This window comes from Agelaius phoeniceus, chromosome 10 (assembly GCF_051311805.1).
Source record: "Agelaius phoeniceus isolate bAgePho1 chromosome 10, bAgePho1.hap1, whole genome shotgun sequence".
NCBI classification, from domain to species: Eukaryota; Metazoa; Chordata; class Aves; order Passeriformes; family Icteridae; genus Agelaius; species Agelaius phoeniceus.
In genome coordinates, this window is record NC_135274.1 from 17,280,409 (window position 1) to 17,304,432 (window position 24,024).

General features: G+C 49.3%; 1 protein-coding gene and 1 long non-coding RNA gene across 14 annotated transcripts in view; one reads left to right on the forward strand and one right to left on the reverse strand.

The window, feature by feature from the left end:
- Window positions 1–14,636, reverse strand: LOC129124418 (uncharacterized). 13 transcript variants are annotated; one of them, XR_013183639.1, is made up of 7 exons: window positions 13,376–14,620; window positions 8,873–8,942; window positions 8,412–8,510; window positions 6,949–7,096; window positions 5,224–5,388; window positions 3,269–3,534; window positions 1–303 (listed from the first exon to the last, which is right to left on the reverse strand). It is a non-coding gene; the product is annotated as an uncharacterized LOC129124418 (long non-coding RNA). The 13 variants fall into 13 exon arrangements; XR_013183644.1 differs by lacking the exons at window positions 1–303; window positions 3,269–3,534; window positions 5,224–5,388 and adding an exon at window positions 5,815–6,748 and having other exon boundaries at window positions 13,376–14,615; XR_013183638.1 differs by lacking the exons at window positions 1–303; window positions 3,269–3,534; window positions 5,224–5,388 and having other exon boundaries at window positions 5,815–7,096; window positions 13,376–14,612.
- Window positions 14,432–24,024, forward strand: part of BCL6 (BCL6 transcription repressor) — an 18,239-nt gene continuing 8,646 nt past the window's right edge. Inside the window, exons 1-2 of the mRNA XM_054639396.2 lie at window positions 14,432–14,545; window positions 23,135–23,173. The gene's annotated coding sequence lies outside the window, so the exon portion shown is untranslated. The remainder of the gene's footprint in view (window positions 14,546–23,134; window positions 23,174–24,024) is intronic.

The following is a 24,024-nucleotide window of genomic DNA, read 5'->3' on the forward strand; positions in this document are numbered from 1 at the left end:
TGCCATTTTTCCCATCACTTTAATCATTCCCTGTGACCTGCTGCCCAAACAATGAAGCAGTGTGCAGGGAAATCATTCATTAATGTTTACAAGACACTCAGATAATAGTGGGAGAGAGGAATAGAGATAGCACATATGAATAAATGATAGCAATAATATGTTCAGTCTCTGAGATTACACATGCTATAAAATCTGAGCAAGTGCATAAGTTTTTACAGGTTTGAGCCTTGGCTTGGTCCAAAGATACTTTCAGGTCAGCCTGTTAGGTCCATGAATGAAGGACTCCCTGGATCCACTTGGCTGCTGTGGGTAAGAAGAGGGAAGCTGTCAGATATCAGGAATTTGGCAATATCACCACGCTATTTAAGTCATGCTAGTTAACTGGAGGAAGATCATTCACTAAAACACTGTGTTGATAAATACCACAGAAGTGTGGAGCTGGGGAGGTCCAGAGGAACAAACATTGTTTAGGTTTTACAGTGCAAATCCCTCTAGGAACAGAAAAATGCCTTTCCATTTTTCCCAATCCCAGACATTCCTTGGAGCATAGGCCATGGCTGCTTTATTTTTAAAATCAACAAGTTCTTCTGAAGAAAAAGCATTTCTTGGTCTCGTGACTGCCACAGCAGAAAGCTCCGTCCCCTCGCAGTCCGGCAGTGAGCTTCCTGCCAGCTGGACTCACTGGCTGCCTAAACCCTGCCCCAGCGAGGCACGAGCTGCCTCTTATCTGCCAGCCTGGGCTGGAGCAATAGGATTGAGACATTGCAAGATATCATCTGAGAAAGCGAGATAAATCCAGGCGAGTTGATTTGTCCGTCTCTGCCGAGCACGCAGGCAGCGCATGGCCCCGGCAGCGCCACCTGTGCCGAGCCCACCCAGCCCTGTGCAGCCTCACCTGGGCACAGGGGCTGCCCTGCAAGGTCAGGGGGAGCCTTCAGCCTCGCCAGGCTCTCATACTGCACACACACCACCGTGCCCGGGAGGCACCGAGGCCACCCTTCCTAACAGTGTCGTTATTGCATCCTATGAGCAACCCCAAGGGTCTTATGCCAACTGGATTAACCATATCAAAGCTGGATTGTGCAAGAAAAGCAACTTATTTCCCCTCATCGTGAAGTTGGTTACAACGTGAGGGAAACACCAGTACTACACATTTAACAAGGAAAAGTGTTTCACTCCAGAAAAATGTAAAACTGATACTCCTTCCATTCTCTGGCTGTGTTCTTGCTGTCCCTTATCTCCGTAACACATCACAGCACACTGTGCCTGAAGGCTGTGCCCCATCACCAGGCTGCAGCAACACCTCATAGTTTCAACTTTCTCTGCGTTTTCAGTCCAGTTCTGTACTGGCTACTTTGTACCAGTTGAAACACCTTATCTCCTTGGCTGGATCAAGGTCTCCTCTGTGCGTGTTGCAGTTTAGCAGTCTGGCATGTAGAAACGGCAAGTTTCAACTATCACCAGCTGCTCTGTGTCTCTGTCCAAGGCACACTGTGCTTCCCTCCAACAGGATTTCTTTACAGACTGGTTTAAACCTCACCTACCTGCAGCAGGGTATAAGCCCTTGCTTCCTACTAAAGATGTGTCGAATCTGTTCCAGCCTTTGTCTCCCTGAATAGGCAACCCCACTGAATAGTGGGGAAATCCAGCCTGACACATGGGGCTGGCAGAAGCGATGCTCTGAAAGCCCAAGGAGGCAGGAATAGCCAGAAGAAACCCAAACAGGGGTTGTGTATGAACACTTGCAAGGCTGGTGCTCGCACTTGAGGCAGTCATCTGGGTGGTCTCTAAAGGTACTTGCAGGGCACAGCCAGCCTGCCATGGACTGCTCCTTTAGTTGAAGGGCCTCTTTGGAGCATCTCTTTTTCTGCACCCATTACAAAAGCAGCAGAGTTATCCAGCCCCAGTGAAGATGCTCTCACTGGTGTACCTGCCCATGTTCACAGTGCAGCCCAGTGGCAGGTCCAGAGGAGAAGCACCCCACACCACCCACCTGCCCCCCTCTTTGCAGCCACTTGTCCCCTCACCACCTCCCAGACAGCAGAGGCTGTCCAAGTCTCCAGACTGAAATTCTCCATATTATCATTACTGTTATAGCATCTAAAGAGGACCCAACCAAGAACAAAGGACTTGTTTTGCTGGATCCTACACATCTCATGCGCTTTAAGGAAGTTTCTCTGTCTGTGAACACACTCATTGAGTTCCTGGTCTTGCAAACTCTTACAGGCATTACCATAAAACCTCTGAGAAATTACATGGACAGGAAAATGACCAGGCCCTCCAGAAACTGCCTGGTCCTGTCGTCAAGTTTAATTAATCTGTCCATGGCTTAAGCTGTTCAGAAACACCTCCTGGGAGATGAAGGCAGGACAGGGAGGGCTCAGGAGGTGTTAATGACCCATGGAGAGCACTACTTAGCTGGCAAAGAAGCTCTGCTTGTTGTGGTCTTGTGGAGCTCATGCTGCTCTGGAGGGTGTCCTCACACGTGGATTGTGTTTTCTGTGTATTTGATTGTTCTCAGTCAAGGAAGGAGTCTGAATGTCTCTGCTGAGAGACTCCCTATCAAGGCTGGAGTTTCCTTGTTTTGCATTTCTGCTCATCTCACAAACATATTTACATTTCCGGAGCACTGTTTTCCATGGATCCCACGCCTGTGTGCAACAGCTGCAGTGCTGACCCCTCCAAAGCCACATCTGCAGAGGGATTTGGAAGTGTGTGCACTGTGTCCCTCCCAGGCAGCACTGGGCTCTGTAGGGACCCGCTGTGAGCCACCACGTCAGTGGTGCTGTGCCAGCTCCTCCATGCTCTGAGCATTCTCCAGCCAGTTCTCTCTGTCTCAGAGCTAGACCTGATGTGTGTAACAGACCTGCTCCCTCCCGAGGGAAAGCTCTGCACTGTCGTCTTTTTGCCTTACCCAGACAGGCAGACCGATGAACCCCTGAGATACTGGGAACGCCGGCTACTAACAAGGTTGGCCAATGCCTGGGATGTCTGGGGGCTTCAGGCATCTTAACTGAGCTCTTCCTGCTCAAGAGAAGGCTAATTAATCAGCTCTGCTGTTCTGGCATCACCCAAAAGTGAAAATACTTTCTGGCAGGGCAGCAGGCACAAAATTAGCTGCTGCATTAAACTGCCAAATCTCCTTTACTCCTTTATTAGTTGCATTTGGTGATGATGAGGAGTGAGGCATTAACCGGTCCCTGATGGATAAAGAAACTATTACTCTGCTTTCTCTTTGCAGCTGGGAAGAGGAAATAGGTTTTATTACCGAGATTTCCTTGAAGACATTCACTTGACTTTGTGGCATCAGAGACGGAAGAGAAATGAAGAACACAGGAATCTTGGCACAGCAGGAGAGATTGTGCACGCATAATAACAGAGAGAAGCACCAGGTCAATTGGGAGCTGAAAATATGCTTAGGTGATTGAATCCTTGTGTTGGGTTGAAGCTTTGACGATCTGCTGGGCTTAACTAATTTCAGAATTGCAGCCAGAATCTCTGTGCTGGCACTCAGGGCCTAAACCAGGGAACCTGCTGGGAAGACACATTTGGAATGGACGAGAATGGAACAGAAGAGAAAAAAAAAAATAATAGAAATGATAGATTATTAATTCTTTGTTGTTTGGTTTTGTTTGGTTTTTTTTTACTCAAGATTAGATTTAGAGCTTACCCATCCTTGTTTTAGGCCTACATCCCAGCTAACATGACATGACCCTACTGGAGGAAGGTGCAGACTGGAAGAGCCCATGCAAATCACAATCCATGCCTTGAAATCTCAGAGGGCTCATTTTGGAATGAAATACTGAGTTTCCTAAGGGATAATTGCAAATTCTTGAGTTTGCTATAATTTGTTACCAAGACAAACACAGCCTGGACACAGATGTCCAAGAGATCTAGAGCAGACCAGAGCAAAAGGACAGAGCTGGTACAGAGCTGACCTAAGCATGGTGGGGGACCAATGGTCTGTGAACCAGCATTGGGACGAAACTGGAAGAAACACCCTAACCATGTGGGGAAAGAGATCTTGTGACAGGCAGGCAGAGGCAAAAAGCCAACCTGGCCAAAGAGGATGTGGTAACCCAGGCCCGTGGGGACCAGGCTCCAAAGCCCAGCAGGTCCCTCCTGTTCTTGGTCACTGAGGGACCATTCTCATCCCATGGGCACGTGGAGCCCAGTCAGGAGGAGGGTTGGGAAGAGGAACTACATGAAACCATCTTGTCCCATCACTTCTGACAATGAGGAGAGCTGACATGGCAGGTGGGGCAGGTGCCAAGGGATATCCTCCTGGACAGGGTGTATCTGAACCTCCTAGGAGGAAAAGTTCAGGCTCCTGGCTCAGGCGCTGGCCCAAATATCAGCACAGCGTGGTGAGATGAGCTTGTCTCTCAGATCAGGTCAACCAAGAGGCTGGCAGAGGCCTGAGATTTACTTCTGGTAGCTCTTGCTGGCTGCTGCTCAGGGCACCACCCCCCAACTCTGCTGTACCTCAAATCCTCCCGCCTCCCTCCACCTCACTTTCCACATCTACAAAGTGGAGCTAAAGCTAATTACAGCCCCTAGAATGGAGCTGCATCACTTGACTTTACCAGTGTTTCAAAAGCACCCAGACATGAAAGGTGCTTGAGAAAGCAGAGTATTGTTATTACTAATAATTACAAAAATTAACCAAATATTTGTCTAGCAGCATCCATCCCCACTGCTGCTTCTTACATAAAACACACACATGCTCTGGCTGCCAAGCCAAAGCCCCAGAATCACTACATCAGCCCTACGGTATCGAGAAGGGGGGCAAAGTGCCTTGGGTCTAAAAAGGGTTGTCTGTTCCAGCAATTAATTTAATTGTCCTAAATATAACCCAGGTATAGTGCAGATCCAGATTGCTGGCTGACAACAAACCCAAACAGGGCCCAGAGGCTGTGAGGCAGCAGGTTAAACGCTGCCTCTGAAGCTGCTGGGCTGATCCTGGCACACGAGTATATTTTCTCTTGGTATTCGCCGCCGCTTGCTGCTGTGGAGTTGAATTCTCGTAAAATGTTTATCAATGCCTGGGCATCTTCCAAACCAAGAAAGGGTGCGTGAGAAGTGTCCCCTTGCAGTCAGCAGAGACTGGATTTCATCACTTGTTTTAATTCCGTCTTCATAATTTTATTACTTTTTTTGTCCTATTTTCTAATAAGCTCTTCTCACACCTAATGAAATCAGTTCATTTTTCCTTCTACTTACCTCCCCCTGCTGCCATCGCGATTACCTAGACTAGAAAAATACAGAGCACGGGGTCCTGCAGGCTGAGGTTTTAGTGACTGATTTCAACTGACGTGAGCAGAATCGGCAATGAACTTCAATGTCATGGAATTTTGATTCCTCCCTCTTCTGTATTGCATGAAATATCTGAAGGGGACAAATGCCAAGGAGTGAGAAGAATTCTTTTGGGTTGTACAACCAAAAATGAAACTAAGAAAGGAGCCATTTCCAGAGGGGGAGATGCAGTCAGCTGTGCAAACGTTATCTGTAATAGATGGCATCTCTCACTGACGTGATCTCTATTATCCTCCTATCTCAGCATCTCACAGGCTTTAATGGATTCTTCCCTCCAGCATTTCTTCAAGACTCTGCTATTGTCCTACACACGTTTTACTAACCAGGACCAGAAGTACCAAAAGGCCAAGACCCAGCTTCCCTAACCTATGCTGGCACTCAAGTTCCTGTTGGTCACTGTCTAAAAACCCACCTGTAATCTGGGCATTACATTATTTAACAGGAAATTCATTTGCAAAGGTAAAAAAAGTGTTCTGTGGCCACAGAGAGGCAAACAAATCTCATAAAATCCAAGTTTATTTCCTGCTCTGCTTTCAAAACAAAACACAATAATTTTAGCAGACAATTAAACTCTCTGATTTCCAAGGGAGGCAGGCACACAAATACTTTTGAGGATCTGAGCCCACATGATTATGTAAGGAATTAGTAGGAGGGAATTAACCCAATCGCTGGAGCATCCTTGTGGCGAGGATATCATCCACACTTGGGGCTGCCATATGGGAACATGTCAGAGCAAAATGTAAAACTCAGAAATACTTAAAATTTAAATCAGCAAAGTGCCAAAAAATGTCACAGCACTGCTCCATGCAGGACAATATCTAGCCTGTGCCCTTTCTACCTCCTGCCTCACCACCGTGCTGTCTGTACTCCAAAGAGCCAGGGAAAAAAAGCCCAGCATTGCACGTTCTGCTTCAAAGCACATGGGACCTCCATGAGGGGCAGTTGCCCGTGGACTGGTTGTCTTTGCATTACCCTCTGTGCGTGGACACAGGCTCTGTGTCAGGGCAAATGAGACATTTGGCAGGAGGACGAGGGGTGCTCCATGCCGAGCAGACACAGGGATGTGGGGACAAGGCAGCAGCGGGGCAGGATTTCCACCACCCAGCAAGGATCTCACATTTCTCCCTCCACCCTGGGGCTGCTCATCAAATATACTGTGATATTAAACCAAAACTACTTCAAAAACATAAAAATAAGTAGGAGCGAGCAGGATTTGGGGAAGGAATGGGGTAGGTCGTGGGCTCTTCCTCAGGACGTGGTAATGAGGAGTATTGAGTGAAGGCAGTTCCAAGGTGGGCTCCTTGATTCCAGCCTGAATGGGACATAAAGAAGATCTGGCTCCTTTCCCACATTTTAATGCTGTGACAGTTGAATTTATGACACTGAAACCCGTGGAGTTGTTTCAGGAGTGAGGACTGAGGCAGCAGCAGACCTGGGAATGCAGAATGTAGACACTGGGAACCAAATCTCCCTGCCTGGGATGGACGCAGCTCCCAGCACGGCTCTGACAATAAAAGCAAAGCTTCCCGGGCAGGCAAAGGCTGCCTCGACTCTCACTTTAATTGAAACCTCCTGCAGTCGTATACTTCACCTTACATTTAATGATTCACATCTTAAGCAGCCCACTTGTACCTTTGTAATCTTTGGGAAGGTTAACTTGTTGATCCTCGAAACTTGTCTGCAGGGAGAGAGGCAGTTCGCAGGGAGGCTCGGAAGGAAAAAAGTATCAAGTTTTCTGATGAAAAGTATTTTTATTGAGGGAGAAGGAATGAGAAATGAACTGCAAAATTCAGAAGAGCCGATGAGAGTTTGGAAAGCAAAAATAAAACAAGAAGAAAAAAAAAAAAGGAAAAAAAAGTCAATAAAAAAATAGGAGGGGTGGGGGGAGCAGTTGGGTTTAGTTCCCAGTTCCTGGGAGATGGTTTATTTCTGCTTTATAGGAATCAAAAATATATTTGTCATTTACCAAATTAAATAAAAATAATCCTAGCATTAAATTATTTTTAGTACATTAAGAGTTACATTCTTATAAGCAATAATCTATTTGTAACACTGTAATGGAGTAACTGGCAATTTCATACAGCTTCGGGATCGATTTTTTCCTATTTGCCATGTACCTATGCAAATAAATATCCCATTTGATTCATGTCCATATCGTAGGATCTGCCTGCTTCTTTCTTACTCCTTTAATATTTAATTATTTAAAACAAGTAGAAATCTCACGGGAATTTTTGTCTCAAAAAATAGCTGACTTTTTCTTGTCATATGAGAATAACAGAAAAAAAGATGTGAAAATCTAATTCTTTTTAAGTCCTAAAACTGAAACTCAAATAAGGACGAGGAGAAAAAAATCTTAAACCCCAGAAACCAAACTTCCTCCCCTCCCTTTTTACATGAATATTCTGAGTTTTTACTGTAGCTATTCATAGTCATACCTAAATGTAGTCTATAAATCTACTAATATATTATTTAACACTCTAACTACTGGTATAAAAAATTATAAAATATTCTGTTGGCAATACATTTAATTGAATTCTTTTTAGAGACAGCTTGTTACTGCCAGACATGCTTTTAGAGATAGTACGGAGAAATAAAAGAATTCCAGAAGGCAGTAAAACAAATAATCACCATTTTCACCATTACTTCCAGATACCCTCCTATCCAATCACTAAATCCTTTAAGTCTAAATCAAAGAGTTTCTGTGAACAAAATTGCACAGATCATTTCAAAGAATATAAAAATTACGTCGATGTTTTATTTGAAGAGAGAAATTGAAATTCACAGAGTACTCTACAGGCTGAGAGTCCGGGGAGTTATTAAAGGAAAAACAGAAATAAACCAGGCTAGTTTAGCCTGAACTTTAGAGACCTGTTTCAAAACTATCAGGGTCAATGCAAATCCCTCTCTTAATTACAATATGCTTGTGCCTCTAAAAGTTTGAGGCATTGTCCTTCTTAGTCTCTCTGCTGATTTTTAATATCAGGTATCTGCAAGATTCTCTGAGACGTAGGAGTATAAATAATATTATAAACCATTCAAAGCAAACACTGCCTTTTATTCTTTTTATTACTTTTTTCCCCAACAAAGCAACTTACACATTTGGTTTGAACTACCTCAGCACAACTCCTAATGAGAGAAGTATCTGTAGGGGTTAGTGAGGTTTTTTTCATTGTAACGTCTGAACGCTGACAGATCTGCTGAAAAGAAAAGAGGTCAGTAGTGCTGCTCAGCCATGGGACAGGGATTTTCAGCTTCCACTGGTCACACACTTCAGTTTGGTGGGTGCCAGGATGACAAGATTTGGGGACAAGCAAGGAATTAGGCTTGCCCCACCACATCCCGTGCCAGGAGGCTCCTTACCCGGCACAGCCCCACTGAGGCACGGACAGGCTTTAGTCCATAACTGGTTAAAAATCGACTGGGTCCAGGGTGGGGTGGGAGGTATTTATTTGCAGCTGGAAAACTTTAGGATGAATTTTCCCTTTTAAATTTAAGATGGGGCAGAACTGATGTGGAGCTGTGAGTGCTCTGTGGAATGGGGACAGTCCTTACGCACCTTCCGAGAACTGCTGTTTATGCTCAGTCAGTTTGGGAGATCAGGCAGGAGACAGGCAAGTATCTTGCTCCTATGTGGCAAGAAAGTAATTTTTGACAGGCAAGTCTACACTGTCTCCTGTCAGCAAGCAGATATGCCAGTTATTTGGATCATTTTGCCAGAATATTATCCTGGGGGTTGACGTGCACACAGCGTGGATGTACACCCCTCCATCATCAGAGCAGCTCTTCTTGCAGGGTATTCATCCGAGGGCAATTCAGTATCCCGAACAGGACGGCTGGACACGGCACGGGGGTTAAAACGTGTCCTCAGGCCGTGAAGGGAGCCATGGCATGGCATGGAAGCACTGAGGGCCGGCCAGCCACACACCCCTCCACAGCCCCTGGCTGTCCCTCCCTCCATCCAGACCTCATCCCTCTGGTCCTGTCCTCCAGGGCACCCTGTGCTTCCCTTCCCAGCACCCATCCAGATGCTGGCAGATGCCAAGTGGTATCTGCAGCCACCTAAAGCCACTGCAAAGGAAGTAACACAGACTGGGCCGGGGGCTTGTGGCCAGTGGGCTCAGTGGGAGCCAGGCCGGGCGAGGGAGAGGTACAGTCAGGTGTGCCCAGGGCGTGCTGGGACAGCCAGGTTTTACCACAACATTCAAGTTTTTCCACTTCCAGCCCTTTCCCTTGCAGTAAATACCGAGTTAGAACACAAACACTCAAATTTACAAGAAAAAAATAAAAAGAAAGCAAGAGAAAGGAGCCCCAATGAGCATTGCAGCACCCCACTCCCTGCCATTCCCAGAGGCCCAGCTGCTGCTCCCTCTTCTCCTCCCGGTCGGAGCCCATGCCTCTTCCGATACCCAGGAAAACATTTTGTTCTGCGTTAAAGGCTAAAGCTAACACATGACCAGCAAGAGGCAGCAGTTTGTTTAGCTCTTGGAGTTTATTTTAATTGCGGCCTTGTTTTGTAATGAGGACGGCTGCAGCAGGGGGAGCCTGCTGGGATCCGGGGGGCTGTTCCAGAGGATTTTCCTTATCAATAAAAAGAAGTCTCAACTATTTAAATTAACAACAACTGCATGGCATGCATGCTCAGCTGCTTTGTTTTCTGGGAAGTTAAACTGTACATAATTGCTTATTAAGGATTTCAGTGGCTGGCTGGGATCACAAGTCCCCTCCAAGTGCCATCTTTTACATCCCCAACATCCACCGGGGAGGAATGAAGACGAGAGAAACGGGCCCCGTGTTCATGCTGACAGACATAAAACAGCCTGGTAAACCTTAGTAGTTTGTTATGATGATGCATGAAAAAAAGGAGGAAAAAAAGTAAAATCATGTGATTTCTATGCAAATCAGATGAATTGGACGGTTTAAAAAAACCTTAAATGTCAGGTAGATAAGATCACATACACCTAGAGCAGTGTCATGATGTTCTCTGTACATTACATTCATACTGGAAACCAAAACGTGTTACAGAAATCAGACACCCACAAAAAGCTCTGAGATTGCACTGAGAACAGGTTCCTGCAAAGCACCGGCCTCTGACAAAAAAAAAAAAAAAAAAAAGGCAAAAGAAAAAAAGTAGGTTAGATTAGAAAACAAGATAGCTGAATTCAGGCAGGGACTCGGCTGTCCCTGTGCAGCCTGGCCTCGCTGCATTTGCATTAATGTGCACAAAACTCCTTTTAAGTAATGTTCATGCGGTGGCACCCAGCTCCAAAATGGGCAGGCTGTCCCTGAAACTCATCCTCATGCAGTGGCACCCAGCTTCAAAACAGGCAGGCTGTCCCTAAAACCCATCCTCAAGGGCCACAGTGAAGGAGAGAGGTTCACAGGCTCTCTTCTGTCAGGCTAAACTTTTCTCTCTTAGACACATATTTTTTTTTTCCCTTTAAAAGTCCTGGCAGTTATTTTTGTGTGAAGATGGGGAAGCCTTATGGCCTGAAGGAGTTAATTTCAAAAGAAAAAATTATAGTAAGGTATTGTTTATTTAAGCAGTGTTTTGTAGAAGACAAGGCATTTCTTTCCAAGGGTGCGGTTCACCTGGGAAAAATACGCACTGGCCTCGATATACCATAAAAACCTGCTCTGTGTCCCCTGGAGGGAAACGACCCAAGCCCAGGGACTCCCCTCACTGCCAAGTAGCACCTCCAGCTCCGAGGCCCTTCAGCACTCAACTGCAGCTCCCAGGGATGGCTGAATAATTTCACACTGCTCTGTGCCCTGCACGCCAGCACACAGGCAGAGGGGTTGTTTTTCATCCCAGGAGCTTTGCCAGGGGAGGACATGAAGAAGCTGGAGAGGGACAGTCCGTGGGAGGGTGTGAGGCACCTGTGGCAATGCCCAGCACTGCTCCTGCCTCTGCTCCTGCTCCTTGGAGCTGCTTCAGTGCGACCAGAAATACCCCTGCCAACTCCAAGGGGGACCATTTCCCAGCAGCATCATCCCTGTGCCAGCACTGCCACCACTTTGAGGGGTGGCACTCAGGGGTTCAAACCCCTGCCTGGGTGAGGAGCTCTCTGCAGCGTAGAGGGTGTTTTGAGAGAGGGGTGCATGGGGCTGACCCCCGCAGCGGGGTTGCCACAGCCTCCCACAGGCAGGGCCGAGCTGCTGCTCCTCCACGTGCCACACAGGCACCTCGTGGGTGTGCAGGAGCCACGCCGAGCCCGGGGCCGCTGAGAAACGTCCCACAGCCGACGTGGGGCCGCCGGCGGCTTTGCACACTCCCACCAGCCACCCTCCCCACCACGGGGCCGCCGTTGTCCCCCAAAGAGAAAGCACTTGCTGTCGCTTGCAGAGGCAGGGGAAGCTGTCCCACCGGGACATTGCCACCCTGGCAGCCACCACCACTGCCAGCGGCGGCCGTGCAGGCCCCCAGAGCTCGGACAGGCAAAGGAAGAGGGTGTCAAGGCCGCATTCAGCAGAGATTCCTCTGGCCAATGGTGGGAGAGGGCTACCAGGAAAATTACTCCATCCCCAGCTCCCTGAAGTCCCCAGTGAGGCAACACAGGGACCGCTGTTGGTTTTGGGGCAGCAGGAAGCAGTGGGGAGCAGAGGTGGGTGGGCAAGAGCCTGTGGGTAGCTGCAGCCAGGCCCTGAGTGACAGCGAGGGAGTAGGAGAAGGTATGACACCAGAGCAGAAAGGCCAAAACCTCAGCAAAGGCGCCCAGGCCGCTCAGCTCCCAGTCCGAAAGGGATGCTGCTGGCTGCTCCCTATGTCCCCGCAACGAGGCGGGTTAGGATGGAAACTCTGATGTAAGCCCGGCTTGGCTGTGGCCAGGCAGAGTGAGAAATCTCCCCCGTAAGAGTGCTACTTGAACGGAAGCTGTGCTCGACCTCGGGTCTCCACCAAAAATCCCCCAAGCGGCAGCCCTGCCGCTGCTGCTCCCGAGCGTCCCGCGGGCGCTGGGCTCGCTGGGCTCCGGCTAAAGCGAAAGCGTCACGCACTGCAGAGAAATGACAAACAGAACAGATCTGTCGATCCCAACAACCCCCTTCCTTTGGGTTTCATTGCCGGGGAAAAAGAAAAAAAAAAAAAATCAAAATCCCGGAACAGAGTTGCTATTCTTGGGTCCGTCCCTCCTTCGGTCACTTGCAGAGCCGGGAGCCCCCTCCCTGCCCCGGGCCGGGATCGGAGTCGCACAAGTCACACAGCTCCAGCCGCACTCACTCCCTGGGAATCCCACATCGCATTTTAACTACAGGGAAGCCGTCTCTCCAGCATATCTGTACCACCTCAAGTGTCTCGGGAGTACCATCCCTGTCTTTCCACCGGGCTATTTTTAATGACGAGTCGTATTAGCAGAAGGGCTTTCTTCCTAATTTATTACCCCCCCTCCCCGCCGCCCAACCTCCTTGCTTTAAAATGTTTCGGTTCAAGAGCTCAGCTGAGAATGAAAATAAAGGCAGCACCCGGGCACTTTGCGTCCAAGGCGGCCGCTCCGTGGGCTCGCCAGGGCTGGAATCAGTAGCTCCGAGCAACTGCACCAGTGGACCGAGGGCACCGTGACCTGCGGTGGTTATTCTCGTAAACAAATTTCTATTAATCACCAGGGCCCGGGAATGCCTTCACAGCCCAGAGCGTGCCTTCCCCCGCTCCCCACCACCGCGACCGGCAGCTCGCAGCCCAAAAACCCGTCCGGGAAAGCAAAATGAGCGATCTGAACCACCCCTAAAGCCAACCCTTGCTGCAGGGCCCCAGGAAATAAACACGCGAGGCTGGGGGACAGGCGCAGAAATCTCCAGAGATTTACATCCAGGGTGCTACATCTGCACAGAGGAGCGGGGAAGGTTGGGGTGACAGGTCCCCTCCTCGGCACCCCCTGCGACACCCACCCGAGACACTGATTGCAAGGCTTTGCATCATCCCCCCCTCCCACCTCCCAGCAAAGGCCTTTGCCCAGCAAGACGCAAAAAGTGCAGAAATAAAATCCCTTTCCAGAAAAGCCAAAGCGATTTTGCATCCCCAGCACAGTACAACAATTCCATACAAGCAGAATATTTATAGACTTACAGGTTATTTTGCAACAATAACAAAACAGCTACACAGAATTAACCCACCACTTGAGGGTCCTGGAAAGGAAAAGAGAACACGGATGGAAAAAAATATAAAAGAAGAAAAAATCATCAAAATGGGGGGGTTTTGTCTGGAGAATTCTGGTAAAGAAATAAAAAAGAAAAAAAATTAAAAATAAAACCAAAAGTAAATATTGGGAGTTCATGGGGAACCGTCTTTAAGGAAAAAGCTTCTTTCCCCAAGAGTAAATCCCATTGGAGGCCCTGAGCCGAGTGCGGCTGTTTGCAAAAAAATATTAAAAAAAAAAAGCTGAATGAGGGAAAAATAATTAAAGAAAAAAAAGTAAAAATCCAGAACAATGCAGCTGGCTCCTGGCTTTGCTCGCTGGGTTGTTTGGTTGGTTTAGGGTATTTTTTAGGGGGGGAGGGTGTTTTAGAAACGCGAAAGTGACCCCCCCCCCCAAAATAAATAAATTAAAAAATAAACAAAGATAAATTATAATTAAAAATACATATATATATATATATATATATATATAAATATATATAAAAATAAAAGGCGCATTTTTTTCCAAGATCTCTTCGCTCGTTTTCGGAGAGGTTTGGGAGGAGAAAAAAAATAAAAAACCCACAAAAAACCAGAAGCGGAGGCTGGTGGTGGCAGGGGGGTGAGATGTGTGTTTGCACCGCCCGGAGCCGTGCCCGGGACCCCCCGTTTTCCTCTCCCGCCGCCGTCGTTGCCGCCGCCGCCGCCGCTGCTCGATCCGCGCCGCGCGCGCTGCTCCGCGCCCGCGCGCCCCCCACGTCACCGACAGCACCCGCCGCCACGTGACCCGCCGGCCGGGCGCGACCACTGCTGAAAGGGGGGAACGGGGAGGGGGATGAACGGGGGGCGACACCGTGAGACCCCCGCCGCCGCCGCGGCCCCCCCGGGACGCGCGCCCCCACCTCGCCCACCCTGTTGGCGGCAGCCCCGGCGGGGCGCGCACACCGGGAGGGGCGCGGCGCCGGGGAAGGAGCGGAGGGGGGAGGTCCGTGGCCCTCCCCATGCCGAGCGCGATGGTAGAGTCCGCAGCTCAAATTCCGAGAATTGGGCTCTGTTGATTCTTAGAACTGGGGTTCTTAGAAGTGGTGATGCAAGGAGTTTCTAGGAAAGCCCGGAGACCAGGTGATTGCTGCTTCTATTGCCGCGGCCGATTTTACCCTTTAATTCTCTCGCTCGCTTTTTTTTTTTTTTTTTTTTTTTCTCTCCATTTTTTTCCCTCCTCTTTCCCTCCCTGCCCCGCTCCGACGCTTGGCGCGGAGCCGCCTCTATATATTTCTACCCTTTTTTTTTTCCCTCTCCCTCCTCATTCCTTCCCCCCCCTTTCCCGCTGCAGGTGCCCTTTATTTTTTTTTAATACTATTATTATTATCATCTCAATTTAATTTTTTTCCCTGCCTTATTTATTTATTTATTTCACATACACATCCCCCCCTTTTCCCTTTCCCGCTGTCAGGCGAGAAAAAAATTAGGGAAATAGGGGTGCCTGCATGTCTTTAACGCTGGGAGCGTGTATAAGGGGAGGGGAGCGGGGTGGGTGGGAGTGTCTCCCCTCGCTGTCCTCTCCCGGGGATTATCGGTTATCTGGGATTATTGGCTTTCCCGCACGCGTGACGGCCGGGTGGGGACGGGGGGGACGGCGGCGGCTCCTCTCTGCACCTGCAGCCGCTCCGCGGGCGCAGGACGGCGGCGAGCGCTGGCGGCCGCCGGGCTTGTGGCGTGACTCGGGGTCCGCTCTCAATGGCTGGATCTTTCAGTCGGGGTGTGTTATTTTTTTTTTGCCTTTTTTTTTTTTTGCCTTTTTTTTTTATCTTTTTTTTTTTTTTTTTTTTTTTTTTTTTGGTGTGTGCGTGTTGTGTCGCTGTTGTCGTTTCGCCGCCGCACGAAGCCGCCACGGAGCGGGGCTGGCGGCAGCGCGGGGGCTCGGCGGCACCGGGCACCGGCCTTTCCGCGCCAGCCCCCATTTCTCTCTGTTTCTGTTATTAAAGCATTATTATTGTTATTCTGTCCCCGGCGCAACCGCGAAAGGGCTAGTGCGTTTTGCAACCTGTGGCGGGGCTGCGCCGTGATCTGTCAAGCCCCGGGCTAAGAGCGGGCGGTGATGGAGAAGACTTGCGGCATTTCCCTGCCCGGGGAAGGGGGGAGCCCGCGGGGAGGCTCGGCCGCCGCCGGCTGCCGGCCCCGGAGCACCGCGGAGTGCCGGCCCGGGGCGGCGGGGACCGCGCTCGCCTCGACGGTGCGTGCGGGGCGGCTGCCGGCCGGGAACGCAACCGCAACGCAAAACTCGCGAAGGGGCAAAAGTGTATGAAGCGACTCTGAATATCACGCGTAGGGCTGAAAATAATAATAATAACACCACCACCACTACCACCCGTGGGGAGGAGCGGGCGTCCCCCGCCGGGAGGAAGGCGGCGGGCGGGGGGAAGCGGAGCGCAGCCGTGCGAGGGATGCGAGGGACGGGGTCCGGGGCGCGATGCGTGCGGAGCCCCCCGCTGCCCCCAGCGCAGCCCTTGCCCTGTGTTTACTACCGCGGCGGACTTGGCGCGGGGACAGGCGCTCGTAAATCTGCCGCCGGCAGCCGCGGGGCTGGCCCCCGGCCACACGCTATTCCTGGAGCGAACGGCCGCGGGGAGCCGCGCAACCCCCGCGCCGCTCGCTGCGGCCCCGAAACCGCCGCGAGCGGGCGGCGAAGACAGAGCGCTGTTTTGGTTTGTTGGGGTTTTTTAATGCTTTTTATTAGGTGCGTGATCTTGTGTGCGCAATTTTTAAATTTTTTTTTTTAAGCTCCCCCTCCCCCCCTTTAAAAATAAAAGGCAAAACAAAACCGAAAAAGCCCAACTTTGTTATGAAAACTTTCGTGGTCGGACGGCAGCGACCTCTCCCGGCCGCCCCCACCCCCCCCCGCCGTTCCCCCCGCCTGTAGTTTGCAAAGTCACAATATGAAATGTTATGAAATCGCCTCTTGGGAAGGAGGGAAACAGAAAGCAAGGCGTTTGCTTAGAAAAATCCGCGGCAGCCTCTCAGATGTGCCTAAAAAGCTGCCTTTAACCCCCCTGTTGCATTTCCAGGGAAAAGGCGAATCTGGGCTTAAAATTATGAGTCAAAATCAACAAAAACAAACCCATCCCCGGTTAGTTTTTTCCACTGACTTAAGTAGGCGCAGGATCAGTGCGAAGGGAGGCTGGGGACAGACGGATGAGGCTCAATGAGAAGCTGTTACATTGGTCCGACATCTCTGTCTTGGGCCAAATTGCTACTTGTGCCAGTGGAAGTGTCAGCAGGGCTGGGTTTGGGATCTGGCCCTTATTCGATCTGGGAATTTTATTGATTCCTCTCCCGAGCCTTTAAATGCTTTAAAAATTATTATTTGCCATACTGTTTCAAGAATTTAAAGGATAAGAGCTTTAGGAGCAAATGCAGGCTCCTTCTTCCAGTCCTTGAGTAGGTTACAGTTCGAAAATTGCTCTAAAAATATTTTAGGGGAATCCTCTGTTTATATATGCACAGAGAAGCAGAACCAAAGATTCTGTTGTTTTCTCCTAAGGGTAGGATTGCAGGTTTGAAAACTTGCATTATAGATGGCAAACATTTTGCCCCATGAAACATATCACTAAACCATTAAAATATTCAAAGGGTATCTAGAAAATTTCCAGAAGAATGGATTATTATATTGTTCCAGTAAGAAAAGAGTTCATCTCTTGGTGTTCAATTTTGATTGGCAAAACAGATCAAAGATCTCTTGAGATACATTTCAATTCCAATTTCCAATCCTCCTCAGTTCTGACTGTCTGAGTCAATAATGGGAGAGGAAGTGGAGGTTAACTGGTTAGTTATTATTGTGAAGGAAGAAGTTGGAATGAGAAGTGATTCTTACAAATCCCACCCCAAAAACAAAGCAAAAAAAAAAAAAATCCGTCAAAAGGCTTTGTGACACATTTTAGACATCCCTGTTTGCAGTGCGGGGAGGATTCAGCCGGCTGTTGGATGGTACAAAAATAAACCTAACAGAAACATTAAGTTTTTCAAAACAAGGCTGGAAAAGCTCATAAAAATAATGTTGCTCAGATGCGTTTTAAGAGAAACAGAATTACATCGACAAAATTATATGTTTTCCAGGTTTGGTTGGGGTGTTTTATTTTCCAAGGGGAAAAATTGCTCCTGCAGCAAAGCGAACTGGTGCCACCTAGTGTCACCTGCCGCCGCTCCGCGCGGGGCTGGCGGGGCCGCCAGCCTCGGGAGAGTGGGAACATGTTTATTAACTGCTCGTTAAAAAAAGAAAAAAAAATGCTTGCCAGCTTGGAGGAAGGTGGCAGAGGAAACTCTGGATGCCACTGAACTTACTTAAGGAGCCTAATTGGAAACAACCGAGTGCTTAATAAAGTCACTGACATTTCCATATGGAGTTCTCTCTGGGTCTGGTCATGAAATCACATGTGAAAATCTTTCCGAGTTGTGGTGTTAATCTGCCCTTGAATTTTTGCCTAATTTAGGATGTATTGTAAAGCGATGCTTTTTTTCTGTTTTCTTTTTTTTTTTTCCTTGGTTGGGGAAAGCTTTCAGTGTCCAACTGCAGCAGCCCAATATGAATTTGTAGGAATAGTATTTGGGTTTGGAGCACATTTTTTTTCTTAGTAAACAGTAATGTTATCCTCAAAACCCCATACAAATATAGGTGGTAAAACTTTGTGTGCCAGTCCTATGTGGTGGAACTGTCCTCTCACTTTATTTTTCCATGAAAAATAAAACCTTTTTACAAAGTCTATAGATGAATAAAATGAAGTTCTAATCAGTAGATGCATTTCTCAGTGTGCAATTTATGTACCTTCATATATTTATGGTGTTAAGGTTGAAGAACTGTTTCATGCCTGGTTTAGTCTGCATTCTGTAATACCTGGGCTGGGAACTTCACTCAAAGAGCTTTTACTGGTTCAGCTGGAGCCTGAAATGTTGTTTTCATTTTTCTGAGAAGTTGGTAAAATCTAAATTTGGTGGAAGGTTGCTTGTGTGCTCATAACCTCTTGCTCCATTTTATAGTAGCCTGGGAGTCTATAAACGGGAGCCCGTATGCCGAGTGCCTGTATTCTTCTCTAGATCTATTTTTAAACCATTCTTCTGTTTGGCAAAAAGTGACACTTGGTTTCCATGTTTACAGCAGGCATTGGCAAACCTCAGGAGTTCACAGTTTGCAGTTTGGTTAGATCAGTATCCAAAAGTCAGCATCTGTCCAGTGAGCTCCTTCAGACTGCAAATTTAGACTGCAAATGTAGTCCTCCTTTTTCCTTTTTTTTTTTTTTTTTCTTTTTAAAATCCAGGCTAGATCATATGTGTTAGCATCACTGCAGGACGCTGGCAGCCAAAAGACACACACCCCTAAATTGGAGCAAGTGTGTAGACTTTAGGACTGCTTTAAAACCCCAGTAATCTCAGTGGAGCTTCCCATCTAAGCCAGAGACAGAACTAGGGGCATTTGGGAGAGGGTTAGGGAATTTTTGATCTATATTGTTTTCCTTCCCCTCTTTCTCTTGGTCAGTTGCTGCCTTTGGGCTGTATGCTGGGTACCCATGGGGAATGTTGTACCCCTTTTCATGGAGGAGAGAGCTTGAGACAAGCACACTGCAGGACAGGGGGCTCTGAATGGCTCCTGAAGAAGGTGTCCTGTAGGACTAGATACCCTTTGAAATTCACCTCCTTAAATCTGTTTGGCTAAATATAGGGGCAAGGGGGTGTCTCTGCCCTGGCCAAGGCACCCCAAACTGGGCATGTGTCCCATCCCATCCAGGTGGGATTCCAGAGCAGTTCCTTACTGCCAGAAGGAGCTGTGCCACCCTCAGCCCCAGGAGTACAGAGACAGGGAGGGTCAGGTGCCCGCTGATAATTTTCTGTCCCAGAGCAGGGTTGGGATGATCAGACACCTCCTTGGAGCCCAGTGGGGCCAGGGACCCAGCTCAGCTGCAGGGGACACCCAGCTCCAGCTGCACCCTGCTCTCGGGTCGGCATCTCGGTGCAGGGCTGTGTTGGCAGGGCACGGAGTCCATCTTCTGTTCTCTGGAGTAGCTCCCTAGATTTCAGCCAGGACACATGGTTCCTGCCTTCCCTTGAAAAATTAATGTGCCAGATTGCTTGGGGTCGTTTGAAATGCTGAGGAAGGCTCGACTCCTTGCTTCCCAAGGGCACGCACTGCCTCTGCCTCAGAGCCAGAGCTTGGCTCCGTAGAGGGCAGGGGAGTCCTCTTTAGTAGAAAAACATTGGAGGCAGTTTTAGCGTGCTTACCCCCTCCCTTCTCTGCATTTTCTTCTGCAAAGACCAAAACAATGTGAGACTTGAGCTGGGCCAGCTTTCAAGGGCAATCCTTTAAACCCTCTTTTGAAGTATGAACTATAAAGTTCCCTGCGGCGCTCGAGAAAATATGCAGTTTTCCTGGTTCCAAATGCTGATAATAAACCCGTCCAGATAATGCATTGCATTTCCTAGAAACATTTGTTTGCTGGCAGGAAATTGGATCAGATTGAGACCGCTCGATAGAGCGAGCGCGATCCGCTCTCGGAAGGGTACGGTGGAAAATACGACAGGGCTTGCACTGGTGGTGCTGCTTTTGATCTGTGCTGACGCTGTGGGCTTCTCTCAGTCTCTTCTTGGGTTATTATTAACCCAGCCACGTTTTGGCCTAGACACTAACCACAAGCTACTAAACTAATAAAACTGCTGTGACAACTAAAGGACACTTAGTGCCCCTGGATTGCATGGTATCAGAAAGCTGAGCTGGGCGCTCACACACCCACAGCCAAAAGCATCTTCTTCACCATGGCATGTAGCACCCATGGCTTTGCTGGGGCAGCCACCCACACCCCACCTCATTTTCTTGGTTGTCCCCCGATCCTTGTTCAGGAGAAACCAGGCATTCCTTGGCAGGGTGGAGAGGCAGCTGGCAGCAGGCCCTGGCAGGCAGCGGGGATGTTCCCATGGGGCTGGGACCCTGCAGGGTGCAGGGGCTGGGGAGGAGGAGGAGGGCAGGATGGAGCTTCCCCTGGGCGGGCAGTTTCAGAACACTGTGTGGGATGAGGCTGTGGGGAAGGAAGACTTCACCCAGCCACCCCTCTAAGGTGATGTGAGTGAGTCGGCGCTGCAGGCTCTGGAGGGGTAGGAGATTGGGGCCCAGGGAGGGGGAGTGTTTGATGCCCTCCTCCCTGCCTATGCGATTGGGGGTTGGAGAAGGGTTAAGACCACGGGGTATCACCATGCAAAGAAGGACAGGGGAGCAAGGAGTTCCCCCCTGTGCACAGAGTGGGAGGAGGATGGATGAAAAGGGATTGCCTCTAACTGGGAGAGTAGATCAATGGAGAGGCATGGCAGAAAAATGGATTGGAAGTCCCTGGTTCTCAGCTCTGCCCTAGAGTAAGTGAGCAAAGAGGGTCTCCCCTTTGCCTGGGGTTGAGCTGAAAGAGGTTCCCCCACACGAAGGTACACCTTCCCTGTGCTCACAGAGCTGCAGGGAAGGCAGGGCCAGCTCTGGGCTCCTTTCCAGGAATGGGTTTTCTCGGGGAGGTGCCGGCAGGGAAGGGCTGTTCCCTGAACCGCTGGGGCAGACTCATTGCCTTCCTGGAAGGCAACAGCAGTGACTGTCCCGTGTGGCCACCCCCAAAATGGGCCCTGTGCCCATTCCAGACCTTCCTCTATGGGCACAGCCAGCCCTGGCACACAGCCTCGAGCACTGCCAGAGAGCTCACACCTTCAAGGTACTGGACAGGAAAACTGGAGGGGAGGCAGGGGTGTGGGATGATGCTCTGGCCCCAGCTGAGCCTGGAGGAGCCTCATGGGATTTGAGGGGGGTTTTGATGGCAAAGATCATGCTTGGCTGCAGTGGTTTTTTCTGTCCCCATCACTGGTCTCTGGTCCTTGTTTGCCATCCTGTTCTCTCTGGTCTGAGTATCCTCCCGTGCTGGGGTACAGAGCTAGTGCTGCATGGGGACTGGAAGGGGCAGGGTTAACACAGCTCAGCACAGCAAGAGGAAGGAAAGTCCCTTTCCCTTTGCATGCCCACATCCTGCAGCCAGGAGCTGCTTGGGATGCACCTGCCCAGCTCTTGGGGCTGTGGACGTTGCAGCAGCACTGTGCTGGGAGGGATAATTTGGAAGGGTGGGGAGGGGGCTGTGCTGGGGTCCAGCTCTGGGAGAGAAGCTGGGTGTCCCTCTGGCAGTGCTGTGCCCTCACTGTGGATAAGGGGATTTGGCGACAGTAGCGGCTTCTCACATGATGCTCAGGGGTACAGAGTTCATCTGGCTGTTTGTAACTTTGTTGGTTTACAAGTGGATCACCTCCTCACCTCTGTGACACTGAGGTGACTCCCCAGAGCCTGGCAGAGTATGTCTGCCACTGTGGCTGAGGTTGGGGTGCCAGCTAGCTGCCCCAGGCACACACATCTGCTCATGTGGGCACAGGGATGTGTGCTGGGCTCCTTGCAGAACACTCTGAGTCCCTTGGCTCGCAATTCATGGTAGTGAGTGGCTGGCAGTGAGCATGTACAGAAAGGTCAGAGTCTGCAGTATTTGGGAAATGAGTCACTTTTTGTATGTGCATGAAGTTTTAAGCTGGCCAGGCTCAGAGCAGCTCTGAAGATTTGTGTTTGATGGCTGGAATAAAGCTGTAAGACACCCTCTGGGTTTTGTGTGTGATACCTTGCCTTAAATCCCATTTCTTTGTCCCAGTGGCTCTGGGGATGGGAGGGGATTGTGGGCTTCAATCCTGCACATCTCCTGCAAGGGAGAGGTGAAGCAATTTGACAATCCCTTGTCTCACAGGGATTATTGGGCTTCTTGCTGTCTTAACAGTCCAGGGATTCATCCTCAAAATGGTGTGATGAAGGTCTTGGGGTTTGTTTTATTGTGCTTCTACCTGCTGAGGCAGTTCTCTGAGGACATTCTTTCTGCATTGGTGCCGAGTCAATTGGGTTTGGTTTAAGTAAATTTTGGAGGATTAGTATGAGTTCTGCGAGGCAATTAACTCCTGGTTTCCTTGCTGTTCTGTCCCAGCTACATTGCTGGGTGAAGCCAGTGCCTGGAGACACAGCTTGTGGTTTAAGGGAAGGCTTTGGCAGCAGCAAGAGGAAGGGACATTTGTTCTGCATCCTTACTGTCTCCACCACTGGCTTCCTATGCAGTCCTGGCCAAGTCATGTGTATACTTGACACCTATATCCTCCCAAATCTGTTGAGCAATCCCATCCCAGGGCGTTTTCACCAATGGCTGGAGCATGTGGGTTTCTGAGGAGAGTGGCAGGAGATGTTTGTGTGTATGTCATACCTGTTAACAGGGTGCTGGGAGTATGGCATGGCTTGAATGTGGCACTGGACAGGAATTCAGTTTTGGCAGGGGAAGAGTTATCTCCAAAAGAAGTGGTGAGAAAATTCTCGCTTGACTTCCTTTCCCCACCTGCCTTTAAGTTCCTGAGTCATGGAAATGAAAATCTCCTTGGCATCCGCCCATGGTTTGGGCTAGAGGGTGTGGAAGAAGCTATGATTGGATTCTCAAAGCCTGTGATTGTGATAAGAACGTACTGTACCGGAAGAAACAAATGTTAACCTTACTGGAGAGTAGAAGGTTTGTTATCTCGAGCTTTTATCCAACTGATACTTGAGCGAAATAGCAGCCTTGTGACCTGCCATGCCAATTCATAATTACCAGCTAATGTGGTGTTTGTTTTCTTGTGATTTATTTGTAGGTTTGAAAGAAACTTTTGGACTGTGAATTGAGGCATTGGGTATGTAAATTTAAATCTTGTGTTTTCCCTCCTAATCTGTCTCCCCCTTTCCTTAATGCAACGTTTCATTAGGCACAGCTGGAATTTGTTTTTGGGAGAGCAGCTGCTCTGTAGAAACTACTGTATGTTCATGTGTCACTGGGGAAGGAGGAATCAGGATTATGGGAGGGGGTTGATCATCGAAGAATTTACCACCAAAGATGCACATTCCAGCCCAAACCTCAGGGAGACATGGGCCATCCTGGGTGCTGCTTCGGAGGACACCTCTGAGATGTGTCAACAGGTGTTATGTTGGGAGAAGTCATATTCCTCGACTAACCCAAACCTTGCTCATGGGCCATGGTGTGGGTAGCAGCCCAGCAGGTTAGATGAGTTCTACTCCTCACCAGTTAATTGGGAAACTGTGGACAGGTCTTCTCCAGAGTGACCACCACTTGGGAACAGGAAAGTAGTTTCCTGGGTGAGGGCTGGTATTCCATCGTGGGCTGGATTTTCCAGATGTTGAAATCATTCAACTTCAGTTGGGACCTTAAGGCTTGTTTTGATTCCTGTGGCTGGATTTACAGCTAGACATCACACAGGTGAGAAGGATCGCTCCTGAGGGAGTTTGGAAGGCTAGAAGCTTCTAATGTTGGAAACATTATGGAGATGAACCTGAGTGGGTGGAGTGGCCTGGGGTGGGGCTGCCATGGGTGAGGCAGGGAGAAAGAGGAGATGGTTGGCTAATCATCAGGAGGGTCTGATTGCCTTCACCCACCAGCTTGATGGGTGGGATGAGACGTGCGAGGTCTCACTATCAGGAGACCAGGGACCTCACCAGGCAGCCTGGCAAGAGCTTGGTGTGGTGCAGC